Here is a 6000-nt window from a genome sequence, read left to right on the forward strand (position 1 = left end):
CCCTGAATTCTGCATTATAGCCACATGGAACTGCCTCCAGTTCCCTAAGCATGTGGGACACCTCCTCACCTTTGTCTTTGCTGGCTTTCTCTGTCTGGAATGCCCTCTTTCCTTCTCACACTCCTCTTACTCCATTCCCATTCTTTCTTCAAATAAATGATAAAGCATTTACCCTTACTTGTCAAGTCTTCCCTCAGAAGTCCCTTCTATCTGAAGCACTTCCTGACATTGCTTCACCCCACTTTAGGAAGAACCAGCCCTTCTATCTTTGCCTTCCAACAGGTTCTATGGAACTTTTTGTTTGTTCATTTGTTTCCATGCTGCAGTCTCTAGACTTTAAGCCCCAAGGGGACCCAGGTCTCTTTTCTAATTTATCCGTGTATCCTTAGTGCCTAGCACAGTGATTGGCACATAGTAGGCCATTAATAAATATTTGTCGAATGAATAAATTGCACAATATTTAGTTGGCAAGATGTATACTTTCTAAAATGGACACTCACTTTAATTTTTATAAGAAAAAGACAAAATGTTATTTTATAGTTGAAAACTTAATATTATTCAAAATCCACATAAATATTGCCTTCTTTTGGAAGCTAGCCTCCAAAGATGGCCACCAATGAAACATCCCTCCCCTAGAATCTGAGCTGGCCCTGTGACTTGCGTTTTGGCCAATAAATGGGATGGAAGGGACACTGTATGACTTCCACGGCTTGGTCATAAGAGGTTTTAGCACTTCTGCCTGAGTTCCTTGGAATACTTGCTCTTGGTTCACTCTGTAAACCCAGCTCCTGGGTTGTGTGGAGCTCAAGTCACATGAAGAGGCCACATGTAGGCCACTTACAGACTCCTGCTGGGCTCCCAGCCAATAGCTAGTATCAACTGTCAGCATGGGAGTGGGGCATATTGGACATCCAGTCCAACTGAGCCTTCAGATTGAAACCACAGCCAGCTTTGCACTGCAACTGTGTGACCGTCCCCCACCCCCTCAAGTCAGAATCATCCAGCTGAGCCCATTCAAACCACAAAACTGGGAGATGATAACAAAATTACTCTTTAATTAGTTTTAATTTAATTACTTTTGTTATGTAGCAATGCATAGCCAGAATACCTTGGAAGTGAATAGACTATTATGCTTGAAATTATTATGTCAAGAATAGTTTGACCTGAAACAAATATAAAATAATGTTGAATGTCGGAAAAAAAAAAGAATAGCTTAAACTGTCTTGCTGTAATTGACCTTAGAGTTCTGTGCTACATTATTTCACAAATAACCTACTTGATCTCATGCAGCAATGGGAGTTTTTAAATATCAAATTCCTTCATTTAGAGTTATGTACTATTGATACATTTTCATTTTTATAAAACAATCTTAGTTAAGTTCTCTAACAGGTTCATACACATCAAATCCTTATACAGTGAGTAATGTGATGACGAAAAATTGTCAGTATGAATTCCATTTTATAGTAGCCAGTACATTTTTCATTTCATTAGAATGAAATTGTAGAAAATATTTTCTATGGTTCTTTCTGTGGAGCAGTTATTCTCTAGTACAATTATCTATTGCATGCTTTAGTCAATAACATTTATTTAGCTCTTATTGTTGGATAGTTCTCTCTCAGCCATTTAAAAATTATGCTATAATTTACATACAGTGCAACCTACTCTTTTTAGTGTACAGTTCTGCAAGTTTTGACAAAGGTAGAAAGCTGTGTAAGCACCACCACACTCAAGATACAGAACAGTTCCAGCACCCCCACAACATCCCTGGGCCCCTTTGTAGTCAAGCCTCCCCCTTGACCAATATCTTTAAAAAATAATTTATTGAGGTGAAATTCATATAACATAAAATTAGTAATTTTAAAATGAACAATTCAGTGGCATTTAGTACATTCAAAATGTTGTGCAACCAGCACTTCTGTTTATTTCCAAAACATTTATTTTATTTCAAAGCAAAACTCCTTATAGTTTTCTCTCCCATTCTTTCCTCCCTCAAGCCCGTGACACCCACCAATCTACATTCTGTTTCTATGGATATATCTATTGTGGATATTTTATACAAAAAGAATCATAAAATATGTGACCTTTTGTGCCTGGCTTCTTTCACTTAGCAAAATGTTTTGGGGTTCATCCTCTTTGTAGCATGTATCAATACTTCATTCCTTTTTTACAGCAGAATACTATGCCGTTGTATATATACGATCTTTTTTTGCCCCTATAGTTTTGCTTTTGCAAGAATGTCATACAATGAAATCATATAGTCTGTAGCCTTTTGAGTCCAATGAGATGTTTTGGTCTTTGCTTTTAGAGTGTGTGGTGCTTCGAAGGTCCCTATCCCTATTAATCTTTTTTCCTAATGGCTCTATGGGGGCATGATATCTTGGGGTAATGACTTGTGTGTATATTCCTCCCCTATGCTTTGTTGAACTTCCTCCTTTTTGCTTTGAGGCCCTATCCAGAGCCTAGGCACATGATATTAGCCGTCAAGGTTGTTGATATGAAATCAGAGAACACAAAGTGTCTGGATCTTCACTTAAAATTCCAAAGCCATTTTATGGGTATAAGTATGATTTGTGAAAAATTCTTAAGGAGTCAAGTTTTTCCTCCTCTGAATCATAGAAGAGGTGAGGTAGAGGCAGAAAGGTATGAGATACTGCTGTGTTTTTAGAGAAAGCAGCAGCTGCCCCTCCCACCCTCCTCCCAGAGAGCATGTGTTGGGAAAGGAGCAGCATTCAAGGACATTTAGATCTGTAAGAGGATACAAGGACAGAAGGAGCTTGTGATTTTTCCCAAGGTGGAGCCTGGGAAAGCAAGCAGATGCTGGAGCTTCCCTACGGCACAGGTGAGATGTCCCTGAAGAAGTGTAGATAAGGCAGTGGAATGTGTGAACACAGAGGGCCTCAGCAGCCTTCCCAGTTTCCTGGCCTAGTGAGCCTTGGGAGAGCCTAAACAGTTTCACATCACTCAAGGAGGGCTTGAGAGTTAGCCAAGAGGCAGAGCAAGAGCAACGGGGCCTGAAGGGTCTTTTGGTAGGAAGACCAATCTTGGTGAGAGTATGTACTGAGTGGCTGGGGACCAGATGGGAATCTAACCCCCTCACCAAATGCCGGGCTGGAAGGTCATCCATCAGAGCCGAGGGCCAAATGGAGCTGAACATCTCAGCAGAAGCTAGTGTAGGGCAGTTGATGGCAACAAGGGATGAGATGACTTCTCCAGGTGTCATGATGCTGCACGAGCCCCAGCAGCTGGAAAAACACCCGGGGGAAATGAGGGGGAGGAGAAACTCCAGAATTGATTTTAAACTTGAAATGGCTAAATGTAGCTCAGAGTATAATTTCTGCCAGCAGGTGGAACTGGAGCTTGAGATAGAGAATATGAGTAGTAGACTTACTAGCCTCTCTGCACCGGGGGTAATCAGAGTACCTCCTCAAAGGGCTATTTTAAGGGTTAAATGAATTAATACATGCACAGCATTCTGGACGGTGCTTGGCACAAAGCCAACACTTACTACATGTTAACTCTCATTATCTGCAAAATATATGCATACATACCACAAGCAAACAAACTGAAAAACAGAAAGTGATAGGAAAACCAAGACATTGCTTGAAAACCTTATGTACTGGGCTTCTGTGCTATTGCACAAATAAACCAGGAAATTAGAGTTCGTGTGTGTTGGAGCTTTCAATTGAAGACATAATGAAACTTCTGACAGTCTCTACTGCTGTTGCTAGAGCTGAATTATCAATAAATATTGACTGTATACTAAGTGAATTAAGATGACAACAACGAGGCTGGCTGTTTATTTCAGGCATGGCTTTTAGGATCTCTGTACCTGGGAGTCATTTGGCTAATGCCCTCAACTTTGTACCTTTATGGGCTTAGCTTTATTAATTTACCCAGAGCACTCTCTGTTTTTCTCTTTCTATATATATATTACAGATAATTTTAAAAAAATTCTTTAGTAGTTTAAAAGATTTATTGGTTAATTTGATAATAACATATCATTATAAATGTTATTGCTAGGAATTAGTAGCTAAAATAAAATATGTGTTGTCGTTTTCCTTGTGTCTTCCTTGCTCATTCTTACTTTGCCCATCTTAACATTTTTAGTATTGTTAACCATATATTTTTTTCATCCTTCACCATTCTGTACTTATGGTTAGTGTCTATTGATGTCTATTATAATCCCGTACTGCTGGCTTTCAGCCAGTTGGTTATTGTTGGATGTTTTTCAGAGGGTTGGCTGCTTCCCGATTGCTTGCTGAAGCCCTTCTCCTGAATCATCCTAGTCGTCTGTTCTTCACCGTTTCAAGCGGTCCTGGTCTTCTTATTTTGCTCTTATTATGCAAAAGTTCAAAACTTAGTCCTGTGAAAAGAGCTGAGTGCCTGGTCTGATTTTCCAGTGCCAAAGCCAAATAAACAATAAATATATAAAGTCCATTTAAAAAATCCACATTACCTTGGGGGAAAATCTTTTTCTCTGTTATCAAGTCTTCTCCAGGAAATCACTAGTTCTATGGCTGCCACTGAACTTCTTTCAGGCCCTTATTCATTAAGATGGTGTTTTATTGATGGATAGTATCTTCTAGAGCTTCTTTCTATTTTAATAGGGGGGCGGGGGAGTTTTTAAAAAATTTTTTACTACATTAAAATTCACTGGCGACTAAATCAATATAGTGAAACACTTGGAAACCTTTTTTATTGTGGAGAGCTCTGGGTACTAACACATCCCACAGTGTTCATTAATGCCAGGCTCCTACCTCCTCTGTCTTCTGAGGGGCAAGGATGAGCTGGGTAATAAACTGAACAGTGGGACTCTAGCAGGCTTTTTTAGCTCAGACAGAAGAAAAGCAAGGACACAAAAGAAGCTTTCCAAAAGCCACAGCAGGTTGCTCTCAGGCAACGGAGGATCAGTAATTTATTTTTAAGCAATTTATTAACTAGCCTCTACATGATAGTCACTTTCTCTCCCCCATCCCCCAGCTTTATTGAGATATAATTGCACTTTTTTTTTTCCAGCGGCGTCCGAACCCCTCACCACTATGCAATTGAAGGGGTGGCTGCAAACAGTCCAGCTTCATAAGAAAATGTGCGAACCGATGAGGAGAAATTACTGTGCTTTTCTAGTGCTTTTCTCACTTTGCTTCCCAAATTGCTTTCATTTAGGCAGGAGAGCCAACGTGAGCAGGGTCCCTCCCCATGGCTGGCTGGGCCTTGGAGTTCACCGCCACTGGAATTCCTGAGCCGTGAAAACAGGGCGCTGTGCAGTCGGGCTGATGGGAAGCCCTGAACAGCTTGCTGAATTATTACTTCATTCTCTGCCGAAGCAGCGGGAGGCGAGATGATGAGTGAATGAAAGAGCCCATGGACTCCAATGTGGGCCAAGGGAACCAAAGCAAACACAGAGAAGACAGGCCAATATTTAAATCCATTTAAAGGATGGAGCGCGCAGGAATGTTTGACCATATTTTGTCTAGAGAACAGATTTCATTTTTTAATGGCTGTGTTAGTCAGTGGAAAGCAGAACCGCAGGATGGAATCTGTTTTCCTACCACCTCCCCCATGCCTCTTGTGACTCGGACATTTCCCCATTCTTGGTACTTAAGGTGGCGCGGAAGTTTTACAGCGAGACTGGTCTGAATTCAAATGCCACATTTAGGTGCCCAGTACATCTCTTTGTCTCTCCTCAAATAAACTTTGCCTAAGAATATTGGGAGTGAGGAGTAGACCATGGAGGGAGCAATCAAAGCATTTCACAAATTATAATTTCCCATTTTCCAGGCTGCTCAGCTCCAGTTGATCAGCATTAATCTCATGGACAAATAGCCTTTCCTTATCCCCTCTCCAGCTGTTGTACAAGTACCTTTCGCTGGATGTTCTTTTTTTATCTCTCCTTTGGATCTTCTTCTTCTTCTTCTTCTTCTTCTTCTTCTTCTTCTTCTTCTTCTTCTTCTTCTTCTTCTTCTTCTTCTTCTTCTTCTTCCTCCTCCTCCCCCTCCTCCT

The sequence above is a fragment of the Pteropus alecto genome, unplaced genomic scaffold, assembly GCF_000325575.1.
Source record: "Pteropus alecto unplaced genomic scaffold, ASM32557v1 scaffold86, whole genome shotgun sequence".
NCBI classification, from domain to species: Eukaryota; Metazoa; Chordata; class Mammalia; order Chiroptera; family Pteropodidae; genus Pteropus; species Pteropus alecto.